Source organism: Lepidochelys kempii, chromosome 13 (genome assembly GCF_965140285.1).
Source record: "Lepidochelys kempii isolate rLepKem1 chromosome 13, rLepKem1.hap1, whole genome shotgun sequence".
In the NCBI taxonomy this organism is placed as follows: domain Eukaryota; kingdom Metazoa; phylum Chordata; order Testudines; family Cheloniidae; genus Lepidochelys; species Lepidochelys kempii.
Genome location: NC_136392.1, coordinates 41,375,591 through 41,391,018, shown reverse-complemented (window position 1 = coordinate 41,391,018; position 15,428 = coordinate 41,375,591). Strand labels below are relative to the sequence as shown.

The 15,428-nt window shown below is 50.6% G+C and overlaps 1 protein-coding gene and 1 pseudogene across 1 annotated transcript in view; both read left to right on the top strand.

Annotated features, from left to right (window-relative positions):
- The window catches only part of LOC140896674 (immunoglobulin lambda-1 light chain), a 165,965-nt gene that overhangs the window by 63,795 nt on the left and 86,742 nt on the right, over positions 1-15,428 (top strand). The gene's annotated exons all lie outside the window — the stretch shown is intronic.
- On the top strand, positions 9,030-9,876 carry LOC144929226 (Ig heavy chain V region 3 pseudogene; annotated as a pseudogene).

Genomic DNA, 15,428 nt, shown 5'->3' with positions numbered 1-15,428 from the left:
CTCCCCCTCACCCCTTTCCCTGCTAGGAGATCTCAAGGTTGACAGCATTTGGGGACATGATGCTATTGCAAAGGGGGTCTTGGAATACCCTCCCCCCTCTCTTCTTGTCAGCTGGAATTGACACTCGCCTATCAGATTACAGGAGATGTAGACTGCGCAGCTGGGTTTCCTGTGCCAAACCAAATATCACATTCACATGTCCCTGACCTTGGAGTTCCCAGAGAGCAACACCGTAATGCTCTGTATGTCTGCAATTACCATCTAACTCCGTCCTCCAAATTCCCATTATCCCTCCAAGTAACCAAAAACTGTGACAGCCTGATTGAATACTCAGGCCTGGGAATTATTTGCTTCTTATGGAAAAAGAGGAAACACTCATTCACCCCCCCCCCCCCGCCCGCCGTTGGTAAAAGCGGTGCGATCATGTTGTGGGTGACTCTTAAAGGGATGATGTCACTACCCTTCTGAAGTGTTGGTCACTCAGGCCTGGACCTTAGTTATCTCTGGTGGGAAAGGAGGGAGCAAAATAATTTTATTTACTCGTTCTTTCATTTATTCCATTGGTAAATGGGAGTGGTGCAATTTCTGACAGAGCGCACCTACAATGTGAATAACAGGACTGGTCTTCAGTTGTCTCCTGCCGGGGAGCGTGTGGAAATCACCCCGGTAGTTCCCCCAATAGGTGCCCTCTCTAATGTCTGGACACCCGGCCGCCGGCGAGAACTGACAATCCTCTCTTAAGGCACAGGATATGTACAGGGAGGCAGTTGCATTTCCCGGGTCACACCCGCCTCGTCCCTCAGCCTGCAGGAGAGCGAAGCTGCATCCGCTGTGTCACCGCAGTTAAGGGTTAATCCTTCCCGCCGCTAGGCCCTTAAGGGACAGTGAGAGTCGCCCTAACGTTAAGGCACGTGGCTGTTAACGAGCGAGCTGGTCTCTGTCTGAGCGAGATACAGGGAGAGTGCAAGGCTGCGTGTGTTTCAGGAATGGCCGCGGGAGAGCGAGCGCGCTGCTTTGCAGGTGTGGGAACGCCTCGCTCCCTGTGCCAGGGAGACAGCGTTTGACGCAGGCGTCGCACAGTGTTTGCAGCCTCCTCTGGCTCCTGGTCTCAGGTTTCAGCAGAAGCTGCGGAGGGTTTCAAAGACTCTCCCCAGAGAGAGAAGCCGGTGTCCGGGTCTCCGGCTGTTTTGCTTTGGTCCGAGGCATGATGACCTGGCTCTTAGCTACTCTGCTGGCCCTGGCCCCATGTGAGTACTAGGGAAATGGCGGGGGGGGGGGGGAGTTTGGGCGAGTGCGGGAGACTCTTTGCTCTCTAGGTCCATTGGTTTATTAATTTATGTTTCCAGGTGCCCTTTCTCAGGTGCAGCTGCTGGCGTCCGGCCCCGGGATGGGGCAGGTCTCCGAGCCCCTCACACTCACCTGCGCGATCTCTGGTGGGTCCGTCTCTGCTGATTACTGGGATTGGTACCGGCAGCTTCCCCGGGGAGGGCTGGACTGGCTGGGAGAGATTGACTGGTACCACCGGAGTGGCTCTTATGCTACGCCCAGTCTCTCCCAGGCCAAATAACTCTCTCAGCTGATTCCTCCAAGAACCAGGTCTACCTGCCGCTCCGCTCGCTGACAGCTGCGGACACCGCCGCCTATTACTGCGCCCGGAGAGAGACAGGGAGACAGAGACAGGGAGCCCCCAGACAGAAAGGGAGGAACCTCTGTGCCACACCTCCGGGGCTGAACCCGCCTGGCTTGTCCCCTTCTCTCAGCCCCCCTCTGCGAGGGACAAGGTGCGGGAGGCCATCTCTTTCGTTGGACCAACTTCTGTAGCTGAGAGAGAGAGAGATCCACCAGAAGGTATCAGCTCACCCACCTTGGCTCTCCAATATCTTGGGACCAACAGGGATACAGCATCTCTGCATAGTGACAGGTCAGTGTCAACTTCTGCCTGAGAAACACAGCAGGAAAGAGACCCAAAGAAGATCTCTGTGGGGCTCCAGAGTTTGTCTCTGTCCCGCCAACAGAAGTTGGTCCAATAGAAAATATTACCTCCCCCGCCTTGTGTCTGATATCCTGGGACCGTGGTGGCTACAACTGTACTCCATACAGCAGGAAAGAGAGTGAGCCAGCGGGGTCCGGGTCTGCCCTGCTGTGCTGGGCTGTAGATATTTCAGGAGGAGAGAGAGGCGTGTATATATGGGATGCATCTGCCCATGTCTGTTGTGTATCGGATGGACAGTATAGCTCAATACAGAGAGGGGTCTGATAGCTAGCTAAGGGGGTGTATGAGATAGATAGATAGATTAGATAGAGGGGGTGGATGGGGATAAATAGATTAGATTAGATAGTGTGACGGTGGTCCCAGTGGGAGCCAGCTGAGGTCGCTCAATTAGGGTGAATTGCAAACAAACCCGAAAAGCTAGTGGATATTTCAATATTTAGATTTACCCATCCAGCACACAAGGGCTTCTGTACTACCTCACTGGTTACTCAGCAGTCCCAACAATGCAGTTCCCTTGAAGTACCCAGCCCCAGGCCTCCACCCAGCTACCCAGGACAAAATATGATGAGGATTCCTGAAAATCTTATTCCATCACACAAAAGAAAAAGTTCTGATCCCAAAGGACCAGCCACACACGCAGGTCAAATTATAACTTAGATCTTACCCAAAAGATCTTAGATCCGATTCCTACTAACTAAACTGAAATTTATTTAAAAAAAAGAAAAGAGAGTGTTGGTTAAAGGATCAATATACTTACCCACATGAATTCAATTCTTGAGGTTCAGATACGGAGCAGAGATGGTGAGCTTGTGTTTGCAAAGAGTTCTTTTGGAAATAGTCCATAGGTTATAGTCCAATATCTGTATTCAGAGTGAAATCCAGTCAATGACTGGGATCTCAATCCTTATGGCTTTGGCTTCCCCTGCATGAAACCCTAGGCAAATCTGAGACAAAAAAAGGTCCTGTAGAGCCTAACTCCGGCCCTGTTCCCGGGGCATCCTGACACCCAATCAGACCGGAGTCTCTGCCCCGCTCCAGGGGCAGGGTGTGGGAAGGGGCATGACTTCGTTTCCCTTCCAAACCCAGCAGCCACGTCATGTGCTTTTAATTGGAGGGTGTATTTAGGTCTTTGTTTGTCTGTATACACCTGTCACGGAGTCCCTGGGTGATGCTCTGGAACTGTTCCCCATGAAGCCAGTCAGGACTCTGGGGAAGTCTCCTTTCTGTGAGCAGCCGGTCTTCAGGACACACAGCTCACACAGCTTCCACCTTCCTGGGTCTGACCTTGGAGCATTCAGCATCCTCTGCCCCTCCGTACGCTTCCCACAGCGAGTCCGCTCAGGCAGGGCTCCTGGGGGAGCCAGAGGGTCCTGCACCCCAACTCTACAGTCAGACGTGACTCTCAGCCAGCCAGTAAAACAGAGGTTTATTAAACGACAGGAACATGGTCTAAAACAGAGCTTGTAGGTGCAGAGAAGAGGACCCCTCAGCTGGGTCCATTTTGGGGGGCAGGGAGCCAGACAACCACGTCTGCACTTCACTCCATGTCCCAGCCAGCCTCAAACTGAAAGTCCCTCCAGCCCCTCCTCTCCTGGGCTTTGTCTCTTTCCCGGGCCAGGAGGTCACCTGATTCCTTTGTTCTCCAACCCTTTAGCTCTCACCTTGCAGGGGGGAAGGGCCCAGGCCATCAGTTCCAGGAAACAGGGTGTTGGCCATTCTCTGTGTCCAGACCCCTGCACACACCTGCCCTCTAGGGCTCTGCAATGATCATACACCCTTACCCCACTGTGTTAAGGAAAAGTGAGCACATGTGACTCCATTTTGGTTTGGGGCCCACCATTGTTTAAATGCCAGCACATCATACACCAGGAGGAGTAATCCTTAGATATTGAATCCCTGTGAAAATCCTCCTCCTTGTCTCCAGCCTGCCTTGACTCCCAGTATCTGGTTTTTGTCAGTCTCTAACTCCCTGTCTCTTGGCCTTGATGTGAGGCCTCCCATCCTGATAATAAAAGTTACTGATGCATAGCTTTAGGACCATGCTGTGTAATTAACATACTGGTATAGCACGAGGAATGCACCAAGCAGGGATAGGTGGTAGATAAGACAAGGGTTTGTTTATTGGCTAAGGTTTCCGATGCACGAGGGCAACATGCTTTGCTAAAAAGTATATAACCTTTGTATAATCTGCATTCAGGGTCCCCTCCTGGCTAGCAGGGGGGCACCACGCTCGAGCGTAATAAACTTAGTGTCCTTTGGGAACTCTGCAGTTGTGGACTTTGTTTCTGTGCCTCAGCCTAGATTCGAACTGTGCTTGTCCTATCAGGTATAATTCGCAGCACTGGTGTGCGTGTCCTACCAGGTGTAATTCGTAGCACTTGTGTGCGTGTCCTACCAGGTATAATTCGCAGCAGTTGTGTGCGTGTCCTACAAGGTGTAATTCGTAACAACTGTCACAGAGTCCCTGGGTGATGCTCTGGAACTGCTCCCCGTGAAGCCAGTCAGGACTCTGGGGAAGTCTCCTCTCTGGGAGCAGACTGTCTTCAGGACACACAGCTCACACAGCTTCCACCTTCCTGGGTCTGACCTCCGAGCATTCAGCATCCTCTGCCCCTCCATGCACTTCCCACAGCGAGTCCGCTCAGGCGGGGCTCCTGGGGAAGCCAGAGAGTCCTGCACTCCAACTTCGCAGTCAGATGTGACTCTCAGCCAGCCAGTAAAACAGAGGTTTATTAAACGACAGGAACATGGTCTAAAACAGAGCTTGTAGGTGCAGAGAAGAGGACCCCTCAGCTGGGTCCATTTTGGGGGGCAGTGAGCCAGACAACCACGTCTGCCCTTCACTCCTTGTCCCAGCCAGGCCCAAACTGAAAACTCCCTCCAGCCCCTCCTCCCCTGGGCTTTGTTCCTTTCCTGGGCCAGGAGGTCACCTGATTCCTTTGTTCTCCAACACTTTTGCTCTCACCTTGCAGGGGGGAAGGGCCCAGGCCATCAGTTGCCAGGAAACAGGGTGTCGGCCATTCTCTGTGTCCAGACCCCTGCACACACCTGCCCTCTAGGTCTCTGCAATGATCATACACCCTTACCCCACCACCTAGATACTTAAGAACTGCATAGGGGAAACTGAGGCACCCCCACAATATTCAGAGGAAACATTAAGAACAGTCCCACTTCGTCACAACACCTCCTTAGTATCTATCTATCTATCTATCTATCTATCTATCTATCTATCTATCTATCTATCTATCTATCTATCTATCTATCTCCATTCATTTGCATGCATCTAGGCATAATGCTTTCTTTCTTTCTTTCTTTCTTTCTTTCTTTCTTTCTTTCTTTCTTTCTTTCTTTCTTTCTTTCTTTCTTTCTTTCTTTCTTTCTTTCTTTCTTTCTTTCTTTTCTTTTCTTTTCTTTCACAGTCTAATCTATACAACGTTCCGTGCACATAATTGTCTCATCTATTTGTATGTTTCCAATTCCCCACTATCTATTAATCCATCCATTGTTCCTATACCATATTATCTCTCTATACAATCATTTTTCCTCCTTTGTATTATCCCTCTATCCATCCACACTTCCCCTTTACTATTTTCAGTCCCCATCTATGATTTTCTCTACTGTATTATCTAGCAATTTGTTTTTCTGTCTATGTATGTGGCTTAGAGGCCCCTTATCACTCTAGTGAGAGTCAATAGGTATTAGTAATGGTCATTGTGCTATAGTGTTTTCTCCAGCAGATGTCCAGTTGCAGATGCAGCTGGTGGAGTCTGGGGGTGCTATTAGAAATGAAGGGGAGTCCATCCTGCTCTCCTATAAAGGATCAGGCTTCACCTTCAGCAGCTATAAAACGTACTGGTACCAGCAGATCCAGGAAAAAGCCCGGAGTTTGTCTCACTTATTTACACCATGGCTCTGTCCAATGTTACATGGATTCGGTTAAAGGGCATTTCACCCTGTCCAGAGACAAAGCCAAGAGCGAGCTGTACCTGGGAAAGAGCAGCGTGAAATGAGAGGACATCGCCAGGTATCACTGCGCTGCTAGAGAGGCACTGTGCGGGGAAGCCGGTGTGAGCTCGGACACAAACCTGCCACCCCCTCGACTCAGACCCAGTGGGGCAAAGTCAGCTCTATCAGGGGGAGGAAAGACCTGGTGTGCTCAGTGTGAGCAGGGCATAAGTTCTGGCAAGTGAAGTGTAAAAATATAATTAGGAAGGCCAAAAAAAAAAAAAAAAAATTGAAGAAGAGCTAGCCAAAGACTCAAAAAGTAATAACTAAAAAAGTGTTAAGTACATCAGAAGCAGGAAGCCTGCTAAGCAACCAGTGGGGCCACTGAACAATCGAGATGCTAAAGGAGCACTCGAGGATGATAAGGCCATTGTGGAGAAACTATTCTTTGCATCAGTCTTCAGGGTTGAGTATTTGAGGGTGTCAAGGCTGATTCCCCACTCTGGCACTTCCACTGCAGAAGGCGGGGGTCTGCAAGGAATCGAAAATTAATACTTGCCAATCCAGGCTGGTAATGCTGCCACCACCCAAGTGAAAACTGCCTTTTGCAAATCCAGAAAAAAAACGTACTTGGGAAGTTTTTTCTGAGGCCCGTCAGCTTTTCCACCCCTCCCTCTGGGAAGCCAAGAAAGAAAACAACAGAAAAGGGGAACCCAGCTGCTCCACCAGCTGATTAACATATGCACAGCCTCTTTACCTCCTAAGACACAGAAATTCAATCATGTTCTTAAAAAAGGGAAATTTTATTGAAAAAAGAAAGAAAACACATTTGGAAAATTAGGTTATTGCTAGATATTAAAAGAGCAACTCCAAGAATTAAGCAGCAAGAATAGCTTTCTTGGGGTCCAGCTTAAAGATTACAAAGCAAACAAAAGCTTCAAAAGGGAGCTAGATAGACTCATGGAAGTTAGGTCCACAAATTGTTATTAGCCAGGCTGGGCAGGGATGGTGTCCCTAGCCCCTGTTTGCTAGAAGCTGGGAATGGGTGACAGGGGATGGATCGCTTGATGATTCCCTGTTCTGTTCATTCCCTTTGGGGCACCTGCCACTGTCCACTGTCAGAGGACAGGATACTGGGCTGGATGGACCTTTGGTCTGACCCAGTCTGGCCGTTCTTATGGTCTTATGTTCTTAAAAGCACCTGAGGTTAGCACAGAGGAATCAACAAGACTGAAAACAAAACAAAAAATAAACCCAATCATGTCTGTCTAAACATTCCTGTTCTACTTACATGTCTGTAGTTTCAAATGAGAAAGTCAAGGTATGACGCTGATGATTTTCATACCTGGCCCACCCTTACAGCACACTTGCTGCCCTGTCCCTCTGCAGCTGAGAGAACAAAGACCCCACCCCAAGCAGTTTTTTCCCAGTTTGAAAGGGTTCAGTTTCCCTATTGGTTCCCTACGTCAGGCGCCAACTCATTTTAAGTTTACCTCTTAACCCTTTACAGGTAGGGCAGTTCGGGTACCTCTGCCAAAGAGGATTCTATACCTAACTGAATGGTTTGGGAGTTACACGAGGGTGCTACCCCCTCCCACCTTCATTAATCACAGAGGGAGATTCCCAAACCTGAGCCATTCTTTTTAGGTGACAAATCTGAGTAACTATCCCAGCTTGAGGTGTCATTAGAGGAGGTTTTGGAGCAAATTGATAAAGTAAACAGCAATAAGTCACCAGGACCAGATGATATTCACCCAAGAGTTCTGAAGGAGCTCAAATGTGACATTTCAGGGCTACTAACTGGTTTGTAACCTATCATTTAAATCAACTTCTGCACCAAATGACTGGAGGATAGCTAACGTGACACCAATTTTTATGTAGGGCTCCAGGGGCAATCCTGGCAATTACAGACCAGTAAGCCTAACTTAAGTACCAGACAAATTAATTTAAACTATAGTAAAGAACAGAATTGTCAAACACATTGATGAACATGATTTGTTGGGGAAGAGTCAACATGGTTTTTGTAAAGGGAAATCATGCCTCACCAATCTACTAGAATTCTTAGAGGGGTCAACAAGCCTGTGGAGAAAGGAGATCCAGTGGATATAGTGTATTTAGATTTTCAGAAAGCCTTTGACAAGGCCTCTCAACAAAGGCTCTTAAGCAAAGTGAGCTGTCATGGGGGAAGAGGGAAACTCCTCTCACTGATCGGTAACTGGTTAAAAGATAGGAAACAAAGGGTAGGAATAAATGGTCTGTTTTCCAAATGGAGAGAGGTAGATAGTGGTGTCCCCCAGGGGTCTGTTCTGGGACCAGTCCTATTCAACATATTCATAAATGATCTGGAAAAAGAAGTAAACAATGAAGTGGCAAAATTTGCAGATGATACAAAATTACTAAAGACAGTTAAGTCCCAGGCAGATTGGGAAGAGCTAAGAAAGGATCTCTCAAAACTTGGTGACTGGGCAACAAAATGACAGTTGAAAATTAATGTTGATAAGTGCAAAACAATGCACATTGGAAAGCAGAATCTGAACTTTACATACAAAAAGATGGGATCTAAGTTAGCTGTTACCACTCAAGAAAGAGATCTTGGAGTCATTGCCAGAAGCTGGGAATGGGCGACAGGGGGTGGATCACTTGATGATTACCTGCTCTGTTCATTCCCTCTGGGGCACCTGGCATTGGCCACTGTCAGAAGACAGGACACTGGACTAGATGGACCTTAGGTCTGACCCAGAATGGCCGTTCTTATTTTCTTATGGGTCTAGGCTGTGAGGTGCTAGCCCCAAAGCTCTGGATTTGCCCTTGTCCCCTGTAGCGTTTGACACCCTTCTGGTCACTGTCAGAACCTCACAATAACCCACCCTGCTCCCAGGGGGCCCTGACACCCATCAGACCGGAGTTTCCTCCCCTTTCCAGGATCAGGGTGTGGGAAGGGGAGGGGAGTGACTTCGTTTCCCTTCCAAACCCAGCAGCCGCGGCTGGGAAGCTGCAATAGACAGAAGTGGCCGCCCCTTGTGTTTGTGCCGTTAAGGGCTAAACCCTCTTTAACCTGACAGTGAGAATTTACCCTGCAGCTCAGCGAGCAATGCCGGTGTGGGTACTGTTTGTGTTCATTGTAGCAGCTTGGAAAGGTGAGAAAAAGTTTGAAAATACAGTGAACCTCAGAGTTTGTGTTTTGGTTGCAGAGGTCTGTATATCCCTGTTTTCTTTCTTTCTTTCTTTCTTTCTTTCTTTCTTTCTTTCTTTCTTTCTTTCTTTCTTTCTTTCTTTCTTTCTTTCTTTCTTTCTTTCTTTCTTATCACAGTCTTATCTATACATCATTCCATTCACAACACTATATCATATCTTTGTATGTGTCTAATCCTCCAGTAGCTATTCATCCATCCATTGTTCCTGTACTGTATTTTCTCTCTATCCATCGCATTTCCCCCTCGACAGTATACTATCTCCATCTATGATTTCCTCCACTGTATTAGCTAGCAACTTTTCTCTCTGTCTATTTCTGTGGCTTAGATACCCCTTGTCACCCTAGTGAGAGTCCACAGGTAAGAACAATGATCATTATGACCATTAACTTGTTTTGTCCGTCAGGTGCCCAGTCCCAGAAGCAGCTGGTGGAGTCCGGGGGTGGTGTTAGAAATGAAGGGGAGTCCATTCGGCTCTCCTGTAAAGCCTCCGGCTTCACCTTCAGCAGCTACGACATGTTTTGGTACCGGCAGAGTCCCGGGAAAAGCCCGGAGTTTGTCTCACTTATTTACTACGACGGGACAGGCCGAAGTTACGCGGCTTGGGTTCAAGGGCGATTCACCATCTCCAGGGACAACGCCAGGAGCGAGCTGTACCTGGGAATGAGCCGCCTGAGGCTGGAGGACACCGCCTGGTATCACTGCGCTTCTAGAGACGCACAGAGCGGGGAAGCCGGTGTGAACTGAGACAAAAACCTCCTGTCCCCGGGCTCCAGGCCCAGAGGGGTAAAGTTAGCTGCGGGGGCGGGCGGGGCGCACAGACCGGTGGGGCGGCGGGACACGGACCAAGTGCACTGAGAGCAGGGAGGGAAAGGAAACGAAGTGTATGCTGGGGACATCAGGGAGATGTAACTCCGGGGGCACACAGGAAACCTCCAGCCCTGCGGAGGTTCAGAGACTCCTGTGACGAAGTGGGACTGTTCTTAATGTTTCCTCTGAATAGTGTGGGGGTGCCTCAGTTTCCCCTATGCAGTTATTAAGTATCTAGGGGGTGGGGTAAGGGTGTATGATCATTGCAGAGCCCTAGAGGGCAGGTGTGTGCAGGGGTCTGGACACAGAGAATGGCCAACACCCTGTTTCCTGGCAACTGATGGCCTGGCCCTTCCCTCCTGCAAGGTGAGAGCTAAAGGGTTGGAGAACAAAGGAATCAGGTGACCTCCTGGCCCGGGAAAGGGACAAAGCCCAGAGGAGGAGGGGCTGGAGGGAGTTTCATTTTGGGGCTGGCTGGGACATGGAGTGAAGGGCAGACCTGGTTGTCTGGCTCACTGTCCCCCAAAATGGACCCAGCTGAGGGGTCCTGTTCTCTGTACCTACAAGCTCTGTGTTAGACCATGTTCCTGTCCTTTAATAAACCTTCTGTTTTACTGGCTGGCTGAGAGTCACCTCTGACTGCGAAGCTGTGGTGCAGGACCCTCTGGCTTCCCCAGGACCCCGCCTGGGTGGACTCGCTGTGGGAAGCGCAGGGAGGGGCAGAGGATGCTGAATGCTCGGAGGTCAGACCCAGGAAGGGGGAAGCCAGGTGAGCTGTGTGTCCTGAAAACAGGCTGCTCCCAGAGAGGAGACTTCCCCAGAGTCCTGCCTGGCTTCATGGGGAGCAGTTCCAGAGCATGGCCCAGGGACTCTGTGACCACTCCCCCCTGGGATAAGCCCCCCTGCAGCTCCCAGGCTGTTTTGCTTCTGTCCCGGAAACGGTGCTGTGAGCCCGAGAATGGGGGGACACAGGGAGCGTGGGGGAGCCCCTCTGCTGCAGCCCAGTCGTCCCCCCCCCATTCCAGTGACACCCAACCTGAGCCAGAGTCGCTGCCTGTCAAGGAACGCAGGGAAGAGACCGGGCTGCACGGGGGCAGCCTGATCCCCTGTCCGGATGTGAGACTTTATTTCCCGGCGATGAGGGGCCCCTTGTGTCCCTGGGGGAGGTAGTTACCAGGGGAATCCCAAAGCCTCTTCCGACATCCAGAGACCATTGCTCGCGAGCCTGGAGCGGCGTTTGCTTTCCCGGGGAGGTTTGTCTGCAGCAGGCCGGTCTCAGGCTGCGCTGGGGCATTTCTCACCGGGGTCTCGGCTGTGAGGTGCTGGGAGCAGAGCTCTGTGTCTGCGCTTGTGCCCTGCAGCACCTGTCACACTTCAGGTGGGTGTGAGAACCTCACAATAACCCGCCCTGTTCCCGGGACGCCCTGAAACCCATCAACCAGGAGTCTCCGCCCCCCTTTAGGAGCAGGGTGTGGTGTGGGAAGCGGGGTGACTTCGTTTTCCTTTCAAACTCCGCAGCCACGTCTCGGAGACTGCAATAGACCGAAAAGGCCGCCCCTTGTCTTTGTGCAGCTAAGGCCTAAACCCCTGACCTCATCATACTGACTGTAAGACGTTACCCTGCAGCTCAGCGAGCAATGCCGGTGTGGGTACAGTTTGTGTTCCTTTTAGCGGCTTGGAAAGGTGAGAAAATGTCTGAAAATACAAGGAACCTTCAGAGTATGCGATTTTAATTGTACAGTGTATCTAGGTCTGTCTGTTTGTCTGTATACCCCTCCTTAATCTCTCTCTCTCTCCATCTAGGCATCATCATATATTCTTTCTTTCTTTCTTTCTTTCTTTCTTTCTTTCTTTCTTTCTTTCTTTCTTTCTTTCTTTCTTTCTTTCTTTCTTTCTTTCTTTCTTTCTTTCTTTCCCTCCCTCCCTCCCTCCCTCGCAGTCTAATATATACAATGTTCCATTATTAGATTATCTGTTTGTGTTTCTAACCCTCCCCTCGCTATTCATCCATCCATCCATCCATCCATCCATCCATCCATCCATCCATCCATCCATCCATCCATCCATTGTTCCTGTGCTGTATTCTCTCTCTATCCACCTGCACATTCCCCTCTACTGTATTCTCTCCCCATCTGGGCTTTCCTCCACTGTATTAGCTAGCAGCTTGTCTCTCTATCTATTTCAGTGGCTTAGATACCCCTTGTCACCCTAGTGAGGGTCCATAGGTATGAGCAATGATCATTGTGTTTTCTCCCGCAGGTGCCCAGTCGCAGAAGCAGCTGGCGGAGTCCGGGGGGGCTGTTAGAAATGAAGGGGAGTCCATCCGGCTCTCCTGTAAAGCCTCCGGCTTCTCCTTCAGCAGCTACGACATGTTCTGGTACCGGCAGAGTCCCGGGGAGAGCCCGGAGTTTGTCTCACGTATTAACTACGACGGGTCGGGCCAGCGTTACGCGGACTGGGTCCGAGGGCGATTCACCATCTCCAGGGACAAGGCCAGGAGCGAGCTGTACCTGGGAATGAGCCGCCTGGGGCGGGGGGACACCGCCCGGTATCCCTGCGCTGCTAGAGACACAGTGAGGGGAAGCCGGTGTGAGCTGAGACAAAAACCTCCTGTCCTCGGGCTGAACTCAGCTTCTTTGAGGGCGGAGGGCAGAAACCCGGCGCGCTCGGTGCCGGAAGAGAGGGGAAACTGTGTCACTGCAGGAAGCTCCAGGGAGGAGTGAATCCCGGGGGATGTGTGGGAGGGTTGGGAACACGGGATACCCCTACCGCAGCGCTTACATTAGACGGACACAGATGCCGTGGAGGGAGTGTGGCTTGGGTCTGCCTGCTCCTTTGCCGTGTAGCCTGCAGACTCACGAGACGCAGCGAGAGGAGGAAAGACAGACAGACACACAGCACCTCCCTTCTCCACCCAGCGCATTGCTCGGGGTGTGCAAAGGGGAAGATCTCCTCGGCGCCTCATTCCAGCTCCCTTCCCCCGGGCGCTCCGGCTCTCTGAAAGCCACGCGGCTGCAAAGCGCGAACCTCAGCCCGGGGCTTAGGCAGCCACCCTGGGCGTTCACAGCTCTGCAGGGCCAGAGCCGGAGGCAGGATTATTCTTTACGGCGGAACAACGATTAGATATTTCCTGTCGGCACTAGCCCTGGCCCCACGTGAGTCTCTGCGTTTGCATCTGTGTCTGGAGGTATTTGTGCCCCTGTGTGACTATTTGTCTCTGACAGAGAGATTCTTCGCTCCTTGAGCGCCATAGCCAAATGGTGCCCTTTTCGCAGCTGCAGCTGGTGGCGTCCGGCCGGGGAGGTCTCAGAGACCCTCCCGCTCCCCTGTGCAAAAAATAAAATAAAATAAAAAAATAAAGAACGAAAGAAGTTTTCAAAAGGCAACATAAAAAGCCGGAGGCAATACATAAACCCGCCAAAACCAATGTATAAAATCGGAAAATAACCGAGTGAGAATAAGTACAAACAAAGACGATAAAATAGGAAGACTAAAAACAGACCCGAAAACAACAAAACGCCAATGAACAAAACCCCTCGGACACACCCCGGCACTTTCTAACCTGCAGCAACACACTGTACTGGCATGCCCCCACTCCCACACCCAGGGTTTTTAGGGGCACAGCTTGAGAGAGAGAGAACTTGCAACAAACAATGCGTTCCCCACTTTTGAACATGGACACTGGAGATCATTTATCTTGCAGGAGCTATCAAACTGCATTTTGTCAACAGGCCCACTCACTCCATAGTGTAGCGAAGGGAGGATTGTGTATATGTGAAGCGACAGAAGAACTGTCGGGGAGGGGACATTTTTTGTGTGGAGAAGGAAGCGTGCAGTTTTCATGCTTATCAATGGGTGGACACAAACACTGGGGGGAATCTGGGATTAACAGCCAGGTAAAGTGAAAACTACCAACGGCCTCCTCTATCGGAGGTTACCACGTGTCAGCTAAGGCGCGGTTTACAAATAGCCCAGCTTTTGTAAGTAGAGAGGAAAAGGCTAGAGAGGCTGGCAGGAAGCCACACCCAGAGAGAGACGGAGAAGAGACAGGGGCATTCCCAGAAAAGGACAGAGAGAGAGATCGAGACTCGGCCAGGCCGTGTGGGTGGAGGTGGAGTGTAAGTTACAGGGATGTGGACAGCTCTGGCCCTGTCATTTCCAGAGATTTCAGGGCTTTGTCAGCTCAGGGGCCGAACTGGAGATTTGATGCTATTTCCCCCACCCTCCTCTTCAAACCGAAAACCTATTTCCTGCTGCCCTCACGCTGGCACCAGGTAAGAGCTGGTATCTCGGTGGGAATGGCGGCATGGCGGGGGAGCTCAGGGAGATCCGTCGCTCCCCGCAGCAGCTGGCTACATGTTTATTTGGACTCTCCTATCCTTCTTTCTAGGGGCGCTTTCCCAGCTGCAGCTAGTGGCCTCCGGCCCTGGGGAAGGTCTCCGAGCCCCTCACGCTGCCCTGCGCTGCCGCCGGGGTCTTTATCACGGAAGAGTGTAACTGCTGGCCCTGGCTCCGTCAGCCTCCCGGAGAAGGGCCGGAACCCATGGGACGGGTTTGTCCATGGAACGGGGCACGCGCTACTCCCCGTCTCCCCAAGGCCGAGGCACCATCTCTGCAGACAAGAACCAGGTCTCCCTGCAGCTCCGACCCCTGACAGCTGCGGACACCGCCAGGCATCACTGTGCCAGACACCCAGTGACACAGACACAGGGAGGTCTGGGACAAAAAGTGAGCGTCTGAAAATGATAACCGAGCCCATGCAGGGCGATAGAGAGTCCCAGGGAGGGAAATGCAGCCGGAAGGGAAGGGCTTGTTTTGCTGTTGAAAGGTGCAGACATTTGAGAGAAAACAAAAAAAAGCAAAAGCAAACCAACTCCCAACAACAACAACAACAACAAAGCAACAAATAAACCCCAAAGTAATCACCAAAGCAGCTAATCAATACACACTAGGAAATGACGACAAACAAACAAACAAAACCCGAATGGACTACACACAAATCAATTCCCAACACACAAAATCAGTTAGCAAACACTTCGCAACAAACGCTAACCAATAACAACACAACAGAATCAACGTGTGATTCTGAATGTCTATTTACTTTCACTAGCGACTCTTTTCGGGTACCGATTATATTTAAAAGCACCGGATACAAAACGTACAAGAAACTTAGCCTACTGCCAATCAATTTTTCCCATGAGAGCGCCCCTCTTAGGGCCACGGAAGATCTGTTGCTTTAAAGAATGAAGGAAACTGCAATTTTTCAAGCTCTTCAGTGTCGAGGTCAGTAAAAGTGTGTGAGAAGGAGGGGAGAGATGAGGAATGGGGGAGGGGGGAAAGAGACAGAGGGGGTTGGGGATTTCAGAGGCAGTGAAAGGATCGGGAAGTCTGACTCCCTTAGGGGTTATATTGGGATCTGAGTGCCTAACTCCCTTAGGCAACTTTGGAAATCCCAACCAAGATCAGAAGCAGGGGGTATGGGAAAAAGA